The 16185-nt window shown below is 47.1% G+C and overlaps 2 pseudogenes; one reads left to right on the top strand and one right to left on the bottom strand.

Annotated features, from left to right (window-relative positions):
- LOC144172677 (nose resistant to fluoxetine protein 6-like) overlaps positions 1-16185 on the top strand; it is a 250733-nt pseudogene that overhangs the window by 91225 nt on the left and 143323 nt on the right.
- On the bottom strand, positions 7764-8924 carry LOC144172669 (uncharacterized; annotated as a pseudogene).

Here is a 16185-nt window from a genome sequence, read left to right as displayed (position 1 = left end):
AATACAATGACTTGGCTAGTATTTCATGCTTTCAAACCATTTTTGTGGGGGACATTCCTTGAAGTAGTGTCCAGCAATTTCATGCATAAAATTGCAGCCTTTGGAACCCTTTTCAATGTCCCTTTAAAGGGCTACTGAAGCACTTTTAAAACCGGGCAAAACTCTACTTTTTACAATTATTACGTTGGTCAGTTTGTGCCTATAAAGTTTTTTTGGTCATTTTTAGCTTGGGGACAGCGGTATTCGTCGTTAAAGTTGACCCTACGTCCCGCCCACTGCTTCCTGCCGCATCGCCGGAAGAGCGACAAACTGAGAGGCAGCGACCGGAAGTAGCGTCATAATCGGAAGACGGCCAGCGACGTGCCACGGCCGCTTTATGAGAGCGCACGTAGTGCGCCTTTCATCCAGCGGCCGTGGACGTGCGCCGCCGCTTCACTGTGCCCCAGTTTTCTAGGCGAAGTTCCGAATTTAGCAGGCGTGTAATCTGCACTATATTAATCATCATTGCTTTAAGTTGCTTCCGCGTCGATTTTTAACCGTAATGCTACTGTGTGATTCCCTAAAGCGACTCCTAGATACCAGAGATTTCCTACCCGAGCGCCTGTGGCTACTACATTGCCTTCACAAGTAGTCGCAGGGCCGGCCGTGTCGTCGGCTGCTCTGTGCTTCATACGCGAAGAGACGGGCTCAAACAATTATGGAGGTACCCCAAGTTTCTTATCCATTATTATAAGGGTATTAGAAAATTTGTGGGACCCCAGCACTCTGGGCTTCCCGAACTCCTTGCTCGTTTTCCCGATCAATGTTGTTGGCTGTGACGACAACTTAGCTGAATAGCTAGATTTTAAGAAGAAATCAAGTAAGCTGAAGGCATGAAGCGTTTTATGCGCGCGGAAGCGCTCCGCACACTCGCCGGTTGTGCATGCCCGTACGGCGCACGAAACGGCTCGCACCACACATGCCGCGGCAGCGACCGCCCTTCGCTGCCGTCCAGAATCAAGGCCGTCGCGAAAAGCAAGGTAAACGTGTAAGAGAGGATGATAGTGTGGTGAAAAATTGTGCTAGGGATTGTCATCCAAGGTGATTTCGAAAGAGGTGATCGAATTTGTATCGCGATGCGGAGCGCCGACCGGTCACGGTGGCTCGTCGACTGGCCTGCCCGAGCAAGAGATGCGGCGAGAGGCCGATGAATGGCGTTACTTGCGCGCAAGAATGAGCACAGCACCGATCGCTAGAATGACTATCAATGTAGGAATAAGGTTCCACATGCGAGGAAGGGGATGATAATGCGGTGAAAAACTGTGTTAAGGATAGTCATTCGCAATTGTAGAGATAGCGGCGACCAACTATCTCCCTTGGTACTAAACTTAAAGTTCCCAACATCAGCGGCGATCCGTGCAACCTGAGCTGGCTGGAGCTGTTGGGGAAGGCGTTCTAAAGCTTGTCGGGGACCAGCGTACTGCGCTTTGGTTCCTCTACCTTTTGGGGGGCGACCAACGTTCAACTCCCCTATTCTAAAACATGCGTATGTGCAGCAATGCCACATTCCACTGACCGGCTGAGCAGCGATCCGGCACCAGCACCTCTGCACGACGCGGCGACCGGCGGCGGCCGCGCTGCCTGTGCGCATCGCAGGCCGCTGCGCAGAGCTTGTTGCCGCCTGTCCAAATGTAAAAACAAAGTTCCACATTCGAAGATGGGGATGATGGTGGGTTGAAAAATTGTGCTAGGAATTGTGGCTAGTGCTGGTAGTGAAAGCGGCGAACCAATATCTGCGCAACTTCTCTGCACCCGAGAAACAAGCCGGCCATGAGTCGTCGGGGGAGAAACCCTTTCTAAAGCTCGCCGCGAGCGAACCTGTTTTGTTTATACTTCCCTCAGGCTCTCCTATTCTAAGGAAAGATTGTGTGAGCCCTCCATTCACCAGAGGACCTTCTTGCCTGTATCTGAACGGGAACAAAATGAGATCTTCAGGCCATGCGGTCCCCGCTGCTCCGGCATTTCCGAATATGACGTCATCTGCCGCCAGCCAATTGCGAAAGGCAGCCAGGGCTCTCACCGTGTCCGCGGGCAGGGGTCGTTTGTTTTGACAAGAAAAGATGGTTTGGGTGTATTTACACATAAAATAAACATGTTTTCGAATTCAGCGTCAGGAAAATTATAATGTAATGCCCCAACAAAATTTTTTTTGAAAAGCTCTTCACCAGCCCTTTAATGGAAAAGTGTATCAGCTTACGTATTGCTTTTGGGGATGCTCCCAGCACCAAAGCAATGTGTCACATAACTCCAGCTTGAGTCACACGAGGTCGCGGGTTCAATTCCTGGCCGCGGTGGCCGCTTTTCTGATGGAGGCGAACAGCGAAAACGCCCGTGTGTACGAGATTTCGGCGCACGTTAAAGATCCCCAGGTGGTCAAAATTAATCCGGAGCCCTCCACTACGGCGCGCCTCATCGCCTGCGTTGCGTCGGCGTGTTAAACCCTACAATCAATCAAATCAATCAATTGAGTCACACGCCGCAAGGCATGAAGCATAAGTAGCGTTGTTGCCTGCCGGATTCCAGCAGCCGAGCCGCCAATGCCGCCTTTACACCTTCCCATGCAGGAACCACCACCAGTGCTTTGTCATGTCCACTGCCACTGCCCCCACTCGTCTCTGCATAGCTCTGCACTACACAATAATAATGGCACAATGTCTTCTCACTCCTTCAAAAGGAAGATCATATCGTCCCTTATTAGGAAAAAAAGTAGAAACGATGTAATGAAGATTCGTTGTTGTTGTACGAGCAAGCCTTATTTGATCATTTGCAACATCATGCAGGCCCAAGGGGACCTCACTTATTATTTGTAACGTGTGTTCATCTGACTGACCATGAATTCCAGCTTATAAAGCATTGTCCAACTCGCCTATGCCGGTGTGTGCTCCTCTGTGGGCGTGTAACAGTATGCTAGGCTTCAGAGAAAGCACAGAAATTGCTTACAGTCAACGTGCTTAGAGCTTGCATACTAATTCTTTGCTTGATTGATTCATCAAACTTTTTGACTGAAATGATAGACCTGATTACCCCTTTTATAAAGCATTGGCCGATATACCTCTACAGGTATGCTACTCTGCAGGTATGTGAATACAGACAGACAGACAGACAGACAGACAGACACACAGACCAAATTTTTTTCATTTAGGTAGCCAAGAGAGACTGTCACCTTTGATACACTTGTAGCAACACCATCACCATCGTCCCCATCATCACCCCGATCATCATCAGCGGTCCTGGCACTGGCTCGTGAACAGTTCCACAGGACACAGATGGAATGTTGACTCAGCAGCTGGGCGGCCGCTCGTTCTGGCTGGGCCTACGCGACCTAAATAAATGTAGGATGCCTCATCAGCATCAACCACACCAACCAAGTCCGCTTTCCTACACACTCTTTTTCACAAGTTTTTACTAGTTGGTCACAGGCTGTATCACAGGCTGTATCAGGCTGTATCACTTGTCCCCCCTTATGTAATGCCTTTGGGCCCTTAAGGACGAAATAAATGAAATGAAATTAAATGAATTGCACTTTGAGCGCCTGCAATCGACGGCCACAAGCATGCACCACCTTCCTCCACCATCAGTGACAAGCTTTCCCGCAATGCACGGGTGACCTGCAGCTAAGAGAGGACAGGAGGAAGGTGCTTTTGGGAAGGGCCTCTTATCTCTTTGGCGATGGGCTAACTCCTCCCTCACACTTCTCTTTTTTGCACCCTGATAATGTGTCATTACATCACATCACATCACTTTAATACCTTAAAGACCCCCATGTAGGGGGTATTACATAAGGGGTGGGTTACAGATAAATGTACACAGGTCGTCAAATGGAAATGTGCATGGTGACCTTCTCTTTAAATGTTGATGAACACATGATGGCCGGAACATCACAGGGAAGGCCATTCCAGTCCACTGCTACACGGGGGAAAAAAGAGGCAGAAAAAGTAGTAGTGCGAGCATGTGGACGGGCAATTCGATACGGGTGGGAAGTGCGGTGAGATATGCGCGTCGGAGGGACGATGTAGGGTGCTTCATTAAGAGGGCTGTAGAAAAACATGTGTAGCAAACAAAGGCTGGTGATGCGGCGACGCACAGAAAGATTTGAAAGACCAGTTTCGCGTTTAAGGGATGATATGCTTATGTCATATAAATATGAGGAATGAATGAACCTAGTGGCGCGATTTTGCACCGATTCTAATTCATTGATCCAGTGTACCTGGTGCGGACTCCATATGGGAGCCGCATATTCTAGTTTAGTTCGGATTAAAGATTTATAGGCGAGAAGTTTGATGTCCAGTGGGGCATGACGCAAATGGCGCTTTAAAAAACCCAGAGATCGGTTTGCTGATGATATGACGTTCGTGATATGCGTGCACCATGAAAGATCACTGGTTAAGGTGACGCCTAGGTATTTATAGGATTGAACTTGTTCAAGAGTCGAGTTAGCTATTACGTAAGAAAAATACAAGGGATTACGCTGGCGTTGAAAAGAAACGAGTTTGAATTTAGTGGAATTAAGCTCTATTATCCATAGGTCGCACCATTGCTGTACACGATTAAGGTCATTTTGAAGTGCAGTTTGATCAGAAGGGTTAGTAATTTTGCGGTATAGAACACAATTGTTGGCAAACATGCGGATGTGAGAAGATACATGCATGGGTAGATCGTTAGTATACATTAGAAACAGAAAGGGTCCGAGGACAGACCCTTGGGGGACGCCCAATGTTACCGAGAGGGAGCTAAAATGGTTACAGTCGAATCCCGCTACAACAAAATTGACGGGACGTGCAAAAAATTTCGTTGAAGCGAAAATTCGTTGAGGCGAAATCTGCCCGAACACAGCACGAAAGGGCGAGAAAAATAGCCCCGGATATTTCCGCATCATTGGCAGCATAACACGATGTTTAGAAAAAGGAGTGACGTGCAGTAACGTTGTGTTTATTCAGATAACAAACATACCAATGATTATCTGTTTTTTTACCAGCAGGCAAAGAGCGCGATACTAACGAGAAGGGGAGAGGTGAAGAAATGAAATGCAGGCGTAAAGTGTATTGCTGTACAACAAGGTGTTTCCACCCAGCTGATTACTTGCAGATAGCTGCTAGGCGGTTGGAAGCCCCCCTCTCGCTTGTGGCAGGAACGGCGCCGTTATCTTATCCTCTGATTAGGCACGGCAGCAACTGCCCTTGACAGGCAAGCTGTGCGCGCTTGCATTTATCGCGACCGCGCGCTCGTGACTAAGATAGGATGACACGGGTTCAAGAATAAACACGAAAACATTATTTATGCTTTTGACTTTGAAGAATTATAGAAGGAAAACTGTAAGGACAGCTGCTCACAACAAATACATGACAGCACTGCGCCAGCAGCAGAGCACATTTGCGCGATTTCAACTGGATACGGATTAGCTATAGCTCCGGCTTGGCGAACCTGGCCTGCGCCTCGTGTAAAGACGGCCCGCCGCATCGTAACCACCATCAAACAATGGCGTCCACCTACGAGTTTGTTTTTGTTTTGGGTAGCAGTGTGGGGTGCACCGCACATGTTTTCGGTGAAACTAAGCGTCCTGAATGTATAAGAAGTTACAGATAGCTGGCGCTATGCTTATTTTATTGCAAAATAATTGTTCAAACCCAGCCCAAATCATTGAAAATTTCGTTGAAGCGAAAGCAAGCCAGACAAATGGTTCGTTGCGCCTAGGACTTTGTTGCATTGACTTCTATGGCTAGCCGACGGGGAATTAGAAATAGTTCGTTGAAGCAGAAATTTCGCTGAAGCGGACTTCGTTGTAGCGGGATTAGACTGTATTTTTAATATTGAAAAACTGGGAACAGTTAGCAAGAAATTCTGAAATCCATGCTAGAATTTTGGGGTGCAAATTCAACTGGGCAAGTTTTAGTAAGAAACATTTGTGTGGTACTTTGTCAAAAGCTTTAGTGAAGTCTAGAAAGATTGCATCAGTCTGGAGGTTACGGTCAAGATTAGCATGCAAATCATGAGTAAATATGAGTAAATATCGCTAGTTGTGTTTCACAAGATAAAGATCTACGAAAGCCATGCTGGGAAGAATGAAAAAAATTGTTAGCGTCCAGGAAGTGCATTATGTGAGTGTATATGACGTGTTCCATGATTTTGCATGAGACGCTGGTTAGTGAAATGGGACGGTAATTTAGGGGTGACTGTTTGTTACCTGATTTGTGGACCGGAATGACCTTTCTCACTTTCCAGTTGTCTGGTAACATTCCTGTTTCAAGCAACAATGAGAACAGCAACGAAAAATACACTGCAATAATTTGTTTAGTGTTTTTTAACAGTTTGGAGTTATTGTTGCCTACGCCAGCCGATGATGAAAGTTTAAGTCTGTCGATAAGGGACGAAATGCCAGCAACAGAAAATTCCACTGAAGCCATTATGGGTAATGTCGTAGTAGGTGGCCAGGGAAGTGGCGAATCTGCTTCTTTAGTGAACACAGAGCAGAACGCGATGGTAAACACGTCGGCACAATCAGCGTCACTAACTTCATCTCCATTATGGTCAGTAAGCTTTATTTCGCGAGTCGGTTACGGGTTTATAACTTCCCAGAACTTTCTAGGATTATTTGTTAGAATTTTAGGTAAGTCAATGCGATAAAACGTCTGTTTCGAACTTCGAATTGCAGCATAATATGCGTCTTCTGCAGCATAGTAATTGTCCCATGCGCACGCAGCACCATTAAGTTTCGCAGTACAAAAGAAACGTTTCTTTTTATTTTCTTGCCTTTTTAAACATTTTGAAAACCATGGTTTATTTTGATTGGCGGGGAAGTTCATCTTGGGGATATATTTATTAGCTAACTCGATTACTTTGTCCCTAAAGACCAGTTACTGTTAAGAGATCGGGTATCGAAATTGGACTCAAACTCGGGCAGGAAATTTCGCAGTTCGTTATTAATTGCTTCATAATCACCCTTATTGCACATATGAATTGTTTTGCTGGAAATGTGGCGTGTTTTAGGGATGAAGTTTAGTGTAGTATGAATAACTTTGTGATCACTGATTTCATGTAAGTACGAGATAGATTCTAAGCTTTCGGGGTTGTTTGTTAGTATCAGATCTAAAATATTCGAAGATTCACTAGTTACACGTGTTGGTTCAGATACCAGTTGCGTAAGGTTAAAGTTCAGACAAACATCGACAAATTCTCTTGCTTCGGTATTTCCTGTAATTAGTTGTGTTTGGTTCAGCCAGTCAATATTCAGGAAATTAAAGTCACCACAAAGGAGGATATGTGCGGTGGGGTGTTTATTAGTAAGCGTAGATAGCATTTCATTTAGTTCGCCGGTGAAATTTGGATCAGTACGAGGGGGCCTGTAGCATACGCCAAGTATTACTGTTTCGGGTGGGGCATGGCACATTACCCATAATATTTCAAGTTGTGAGCCGATTTTGATAAGGGAGCAAGATAGCTTTTTGCTAGTCGCGACGAGTACGCCCCCACCACGTGCGTTCTTACGGTCGTGACGAAAAAGGTTAAAGTGCGGCAAGTCAGCCAGAGCCTCTGTATCTGAAATGTCGTCAGTAAGCCACGTTTCGGTCAATATAAGTATACTACTGCCAGATGATTTTAATAGATTAGACAGGGGCACGCGCTTAGGAAGACAACTACGGGTGTTAGTATTAAATTATAGAAAACGAAAGCTTAGCTTGAGTGCTTGTATGTGGCTGTTGGCGCGCTTGCCGACGGCGTACTGATCCCTATGTTTTTTCTTTGACAATTCCTGCTTCATAGTCGAAAATGTATCGCTTAGAGCCAATGTGCAAAGTTTGAAAACACAGTGAAAACAGCACAGATTTGCTTCTAGCGAAAGCAACGAGCTCTTTTCGGGCTATTCGAACAGGGTAGGTGAAATCTTTGCCAATGCTAAATTTTGTACCTTTTAGTTTTGGGCCGTTTGAAAGGATGCATTCTTTAGTTTTGAAAGACGAGAGTTTCACTATTATAGGCCGTTTATGGTTATTGGTGTGCCGCCCTAGGCGATGTGCACGCTCTATGTCTTTTGGTTCGATTGTTAGTTGAAGTCGTTCAGGGCAGTGCTGGATTATTATTTCTTCTGACTGAGCGTATGTTTCCTTCGGATTAGTGCCAGGGAGATTGTAGAATATTAGACTGTCACGCCGGGAACGGTTCTCGAGGTCGTCAAGACGCTCGTCTCTGTCATACACACGGTGAGTTAGCTCATCAGTATTAGTATTTATTGCATCCACTTCTGCTCGAAGGGTTAGAAGATTTTGGCAGTGATTTCCCAAGACAGCAATGCGCTTTCCAAGATTGGTGATAGTCTGGTTAGTGGTGGCTATCTCGGATTTAAGACCTTGCATCTCAGATATTATTGTCGACTGGCCCTGTGACAACTTTTCAGCTCAGCGAGAATATCTGGCCCGGGGTTCATCTCTACATCTCCCGATAGCAATAGCAAGGCACGTATGACATTCACACATTCGGTAACAAGCAAACAGCAGCACTGTGGGCTCGGCAGCTGCACCAAACAGTAATTACTTGATTTTTTAGTAGACGTGGGATACGAACTACCAACCTGCATGATCAGGATGAACGGGTTAGCGGCCTGTGTGGTGGCACAGCCGCGAAGCCCACAGTGCGCGCTGGATGGTGGCTTGCTGCTTTATAGGCTGCGCAGGGGATGTTGTCGACGGCGATAGGGTGGCTGGATTTATCTCGACGATCCACGGAGGGAGGGGTGGCGCTGCCGAAGGTCCGGAAGCATGGGTGCCAGGGAGGGGGCAAACACAAGGTTCGCCTTCATTGGTAGCAGGCAGGCAGCTTCCCAGGGTGGCAGACGATACAGCCAGCAAGGCAGGCAGTAGCAGGTTGGCGATGATGTGGGCAAAAACCTGCATGATCAGGATGAACGGGTTAGCGGCCTGTGTGGTGGCACAGCTGCGAAGCCCACCATGTGTCCACGCTCAATCTGCACCATTCAATCTCTGAACAGATAAGAAGGTCTAGCTGCGTACTGACACAGTCCCCAGTTTTTTTATCAAATCACGTGCACAGTTGATCCTTTTTTAATAACATTCCTTAAACACCATAACATTCCGCACTTGTGCCAATTTTGGTCTCAATTCTTTTTTCTAAGTTTCTATTAAGCTTCTATTAGGCATAAAATTTCCTTCACAGAACCAATATTAAATAGGCCATGGTGTTCACATGGGGACATTCGTGGTGCAAATGTTTTTTTTTTTTTTTAAATAAAATCAGTATGTTCTTTGTACCAGGAAAAGGACTTGAGAGTGGAGGGTTGCAAAGGGATGATGTCATGATGCCATAAGGGCACACCTGTGAGGGTTCATATATAGGCTAACTTTCACGCCTTGCCCCATAAACTTGAGTTTACTCGAGATGAAAGTTCATAGAATTGCTGTTTACGTTTTTTTAGGAGAGGTGTGTTAATCTCAGCTTGTCAGAATATATGGCCTCATTACACTAATATAAAAACACTTGTGATTGAGGTCACCACAGGAGATGAAATTTGTCCCCATATAAAATATAATATCCATACTAAAAGTAAATGCAGCAGGACAGCTTCTGTATGTTTGATTTATGCCATAAAATTTTTGCACACCTTTTTAAATCAGCCTGTAATTTTTCCACACGCTAGTTACTGAAGCATACTTAAAAAATAGTTAAAATCAGAACTGCTTCCTATTCACTTAAAAAAAATATTCGCAAACCCCTTCTTTTATGCCTTTTTACATGGGTTTGATTTAACAGTACCATCTAGGGTTACCAACTGTCCCAAATTTTGCAGGACTATATTCCGACTTTTCATACAATGTCCTAAGTCCCGCGTTGTCCCGGATTTGTTCTGAACCGTCCAGTTAGACATTTTTATGCGATCCAATGTACACTTAACAAGGCATATCATGCTACGCAACACAAAGTTAGCACGAACTTGTTCAGGAAGAGCTGTAGGCAAAGCTGAACTTCTGCGTGAAGTGCAACAACTTTTACAAGTACATTCTCCAGCAGGAACAATTCCTGCAAGCAGCATGTATCCAGCTGAAGTACCATTTAAAGAGGCCGCAACAATACAGAAGCAACAGATTTGTCTGGAAGACAGCAGAATAGAGAAAACTGATTTTGTTGCCTCCCTATGTTAGGGTACGCTACACACCCCCACCCTCACCCCCCCATCCCAGCTTCCTTCATGGCAGAGTTCATAACCCTAGTTTTAGGCACAAGTGCAAGTTGGTTTATACTTAACTGAATGAATCAAGTAAAAATTACTAAATTATAATACACACCCATGTAAGGGTAGGGTAAATGGGAAGTGGTGTGGCCTTAGAGCCATGGCGTTCACCAATTGTAGCATTTTGGCCTAGTGGCGTTGCTGGCTAAACTTGCACCCGGGGCCCGGAAAATGTCTCACCCCCCCCCAGGAGCAACAAAAAATATGATTATTAAAGTCATATATGGCGCTTACATCACAAAAAAGGGAGGGTTTAATTAAAAAACGTATCTTTCTTTTAGATACACATCTATAAAAGACTATTCACAGTTACTGCAAATGTGATCTTCGAAATGTAAGTATACAAGTACACATTGACGTGCGACGAGAAATGAAGTTACACGATACGAACTGATGTGCAGCTAGTTATTTTTAAACAATGAAAACATAGAAGAAAAGGAAGCGACAACTTCAACCCATTTGTTCGTTACTTAAATTAAACCATAACATATATAGATATAGAGCTACATGAGCTTGGTTTAGAGCACCCCAGAAGCCGACTGTGCACATCACAAATACACGAACATCGACTTTTTATGTAAACAATATTCATTGCGATTTGATTTTTTTACCAAGGTGAGCATTTTGAGAAAATAAAATACAAGGTGGCATCATACAGCAGACTTTCTAAGCAAGAGGTGTGGAGCTCTGTATCATTGTATATTTGTTTCCGCATCATGCTTCACTTTGCATTGAAAATAAACGAGAGATGTCAACACCCATCTAAATGGACACTGCTCTCAAAGGAAGAATAGTTTGGCCTGAATAGGCAGATTACAGCCTCAAATAAAAAATGTACAGGCATACATTGGTTGTAGCAGCTGTTGGTCGTAGCGCTCATCGTGCACGGATCTTGTCCTCTAGGGGCACGCAAAACTGAGAATAGCTGTCTAACTGCAAATACGTATTGCCAAAACGAAGGAACGTGGGAACGGGAAAAATCCACGCAAAAAAACTTCAGAACACAGCAGAAATGATGGTGTAACGGCTATCAGGCAAAAACAAAATATTTTGCATTTGCGGCCTATCACGACAATAAATTGCGACAAAGTTTTTGTGACCCTAAATGGCAGACTCCCAATTTTAAAAAAAGGAACGGTGCCACAATGTTGACCTAAACGAGATTTTCAATAGCCGAAATAAAGGCAAATTAAATATCGATAACAATCCGAACAGTAAAGAGCAGTGTGCCAAAAAGCACCCGAGAGCGAAAAAGCCGTTGGCAGCCGAGCAAGAAGCGGTCAAGAGCTCGGCAGAACAGTGGGTCATGTGCCATACAAGAGCGGGGTAGGTGAAAATTGAACAATGGTGCGCGGCAGCGACAGGATACCCCATCTTGCAGTCGATACCAAGCGAAGGATGCTTGCAAGGGTCTCGGAAGTGATGGATGTGTGGGCAGCCAGAGGCATTCGGTAAGCTTTGCAGCCAGCTGTGCCGGCTAAATCGTGCAGACGTTACGCCGGCTTGGAAGAGAGTGACCAGCAACGATAGGGCTGTTTAAAGGCAATACGTACGCGACAAGTGTCCACTTCATTCAGGATTTTTTCCGTGCATCTGGGAACCCACACTAAACAAATCAAGCTTGAAGGACCACAGACAGAGCCAGGTGAAGGAACGCTGGGGGAGAAATAAAAGCTGTCACAGCAACTAAATACAATTAGGACTGGCTTTTAAGAAAATGGGCTGTTCGCAAATATTTTGCAGGAAGAGTGGATTAAAATAAGAAAGAAAGTGACCGACCCCAGAGACTAGGAAAAAATCGGGCCCATCTCCCCGTGAGGGGGACTCGAGTAAATGCGTCACATAGGGGGTGGGTGTATTGCGTTAACGTTTAGTGTTTGGGGAGTTGGTGGTAGTGAATGCGTTGTATCAGCAGCTTCTTGACGTAGTTTGAATGAGTCAAGGATATAAGGCGCGTTTGTAGCCTCCCATTCTGTCTCGGCTTTGTGGCGCAGTGGATAGAGCACCATGTACATTGCGTTCCGCCCGCAGCAGGAGGCGGACTCTTAGCCTTCAACCCAGCGTCCGGGCTAATTGCGACTCATGTGGCATATTCTCCCCTGGTGAGCCTGGGGACACATTACTGCGTTGTTGTTGCCCTAGCAACGCCACCGCCATGTTGGCCTTTAAGGCGTTATAATTGCCATGGCAACAATGCGAGGGCGCGCAGCTTGCATGGGAAAGAGGTAATGCTCTCCCCTCTCATGCCGGTTGGATTCCTTCCCCCCTCCCCGTGTACCCCCCCTTCCCACCCAGCAACCGCCGCCGCCACCCCGCTGCCTCCAACGGGCAAGCCTCACTCCGATGGCACGAAGCCACGCCGCTTGAGCAGTAACGACGCCAGCTCGAATATCACTTAAACACTTTGACAAATACAACACAGACAAGGTTGTCTGTCTTCAACCACAGCACACGCACGACACAAGTCCTATCTTCAGCTCAGCTTCACGTACGGCATACGAACCACGTTCTCACCTGTTGCTAACAGCACTCAAAGAGTCTTCGCGTTACGATTCATCCTGTTGTTCTTGGCGTCCCTTTTACAGCACCGTAATGTCCGAGGGAGCACATCGAGCACATACGAGAAATCGCCCACTACATGAGACGCGCGTCAGCCTCACTGCTCGCCGTGCGGAAGCAGCAACTGCGGTGACCGTTATCGCGCATGCGTGCCCCCAGTCGCGCCGGAGAGAAGCGAAAAGAAAAAAAAAAATGAGAGGAGGAGTGTTTCCCCAGCGCCACTGCCTCTAGGGGAGCAATAATAGAACCGAAACTAGAAAAAGTAGCATTGGCCTGCCCGCAGGGTCGAGGGATCGAAACCAGGCGCCGGATAGTATTTTTTTTTATATAGTGTAGGGGGAGGGGTGCGGACTACGACTACGGACGTCAACGCGGGTGACATCGTGAGTTACTGAAATGCTCTGCATTTAAAAGATGACTACACAAGCTTGTTTTTTTCCTGAATACAGATTCTGTGGTCCCAACCGTATCATCTAGATGAGCATTTGAGATGCCGAAAAGCATTCGCTTTACCACGAGTTTTACGCTTGAAACAGAGGAACTGAAGATTCTCGTTATCTCTTCAATTGTCATTATCTGGCCATCGCGAATACGAGCAGATAGGAAGATGACCTTTAATGGGGAAAGCGACGACCGGCCTTACACAAGTCGTCTACGAACAGTGTGCGGCTGGATGTGATGTGTTGGGCATTTGCCTGCAATGATGTCGTGGTTTCTGCACGTTATAGCTATGCATTCCATCACACATTTTCAGCTAAGTTGACATTGGGACCTTTGGAAAAATTAACACAGTATAAAATGTGAGGTTCAGGCTTATCAGTGGAGAGGCTGGGATTGGGTTGTCGAAGTCGGGAGCAGCACCGCGGGAAGCTGCCAGCGTTAAAGGGGCACGGACACAAAAATTTTGCATCTTGTTTTTTTTGTTGCGATAAGTAGCTAGTGAACTACTTATAACCTGTAGAAACCTCATTTGCTTCAGCGTGCGACGGTTGTTTAATTAGAGGCATTTTAAATGCGGCCAGTCGCAGTTTCGGTTTCAGCGAGTGCCGCGAAACGATGGATTTTGTGGGTTTTGTGTGAACAAAGCTGACCACGTGACCGTCGGAGGGATATCACAGAGCAAAGCCGCCGTCGAATCTGCATCGACGGCAGTTTCTGCGAATGCCCCCACGTACTCATCTCGTGAGGCGCTTAATTAAAAAGCGACCGTCGATGTGACGCAGGCGCTGCGAGTGCAAATGCTACCGCGGCTAAAGAATGACGCGCGACGCTCGAGACGGTGGGTGGCAAGACGCGCGCTGGGAGCAGCCGGCCGGTCTGCCTACAGATGTGTTCGGCTTAGCACTGCGGCGGATATTCCAGTGCCGCTCTCGTAAGCGGTGCAGATGACAATTTTTAATGCAACCCGCCATCGCATCATTAACTCCTTTCTCATGTAAGCCACCATGGTTGGGACTTGGGGACAATTTCGTGCAGCGGTAACAAGCTATCACTTGAGCTACCTGCGCCGGCCTGGGCCACTTTGCGGCCGTGGCCGCCGCCTGCACAGCGACCGTGCGGCTAGCTAAGTGGGCTTTTCGTGCCTCCGGCGCGTTTTCGCATCCAATGGTAATAAACAGTAATAGAAACAGAGTGCCTGGAATCGCTGTAGAACTTTGGTCGCGGCAAGCTGCCCCATGAGCTGACGAAATCACGGCGCCTCCGCCGCCAACGATCGGGTCGTTCGTTCTCGAGAGCAGAAGCTCCGCCCTCCGGCCCTCCGATTGGAGCGGCGAGCCGGGCGAGCCGGCGAAAAACGCCGGCAGTGCGGAAGCGGCAAACACAAACTCGTGACGTGTTTGGATGTTGTTTATTTACATGATATCTTCGGGATGTCGATTGCACGTGGTCCTCTGCCGGCAGCTCGGTTGCGTTTCGCACACTTTAAAATTGATTTTAAATATGTTCTAGGCTGTATTCGCCGCTGATATTTTGCAGATGATGTATATGTGTTCCCACCAATCTATTTCCGAAGTTATCTCGCCTTCAAAATTTTGTGTCAGTGCCTTTAAATCTGATTATTTACGCAATAGTTTTCTCCTCCATTGCTTGGGAACCGACTTCAATCTGTACGGTGTACAGGCTCGAGTGCTTCGGCGTCTTCAGCCACTCTGGCCAGCAGCCGTGAGCCATGCAGCTCGATATCCTCGGTATTCAATGGCGTGGAATGTATGCAGGCAACCAAGTGTGCGCCGCCATATCTGTGGCCAAGAGTCTGTTGCTGGGCGACTATAGGCGATGTTGCGCGCACGGCCCGCAGATCAGGCACCCCTCTTCTCCTCCATGCAACTGTGTGAGCGCGCCCGTGGCCTCCGCGATTTGCTGCCGGTGGCGTGCTGCCGGTAGCCGATCGCGAAGGCCACGGTGCGCCGTCACTCGTTACGTTGGGCTTCCCGAAATGGCGGCACTTTTCCGTGGTAAGCACGACTGTGAAACACATGACTGTGTTTCACGTTACGAACTCTCTGCCGAACACGAAGTATTGCGTCGAGTTCACTGTGAGTGCGATTAATAACATCTCTGTTGGCGCCACAGTTTAGAATCGGATTGGAACGGAGCAGGTGACGCACGCCGGTGTCTTTTTTTTCCTTCGGCGTGCGGCCGCAGTGGCCCAGGGTGCGCCGTGTCCGTGGCGCATCGGCCATGTCTGTGGCAGTTTCCAGTGTTGCTAAGTGAAGAAATTGACCGCTAAACTTTTCAACGAATACCGTCTATACGATAAGGGAGGGAACAATCCTCGGTCGCGCCCATTCCGACATTTTGCAACGATTCCATTCACATCGTTGTGCAGTCGACTAGCTCAAGACGGCTCCAAGGCAAAGACCTTTTCTCACTAGCCAAGGAAATGAAATCGCAGTCTCCAACCGAAAGCACTAATGAAGAACCAGATGTTTTGGGAACCAGCTTTGTCCCTTCCTCTGGGGTCACGTGGTATAGCGGCTTTCCCTCACACAGTGCCGTGCTGTGGAGGCGCACGCCTTGCATGTACACATGTGAGAGAGTTGGGAGGGAACGATATATTTTGGTGTGCAACAGTCATTTTGTCCAGTTGGGCACGCTTTCCCAGATGGACGTTCCACCGATGTCTCCTTTGCGGCCTCCAGACATCGTTCTCATGCTGCCTGATTTGTTCCGGTAGAGTTTTCGCCTCTCCAAAATGCATCCAGAGGTACACTTAGCCCATAGTGTATACAACACTGGGCGTCCTAACCGTTGTTGGCAGTCATTGAAATGTAAAATGCAAAAAGTGTAAATGCAAAAAGCTTGCTGCCACACTTTTTCGGGCACAGAAACTCGCCTCTCACCCACCT

This window comes from Haemaphysalis longicornis, unplaced genomic scaffold (assembly GCF_048455015.1).
Source record: "Haemaphysalis longicornis isolate Haplotype H1 unplaced genomic scaffold, Haemaphysalis longicornis Haplotype H1 scaffold_25, whole genome shotgun sequence".
Taxonomy (NCBI): domain Eukaryota; kingdom Metazoa; phylum Arthropoda; class Arachnida; order Ixodida; family Ixodidae; genus Haemaphysalis; species Haemaphysalis longicornis.
This window is presented reverse-complemented; position numbering and strand designations above follow the sequence as displayed.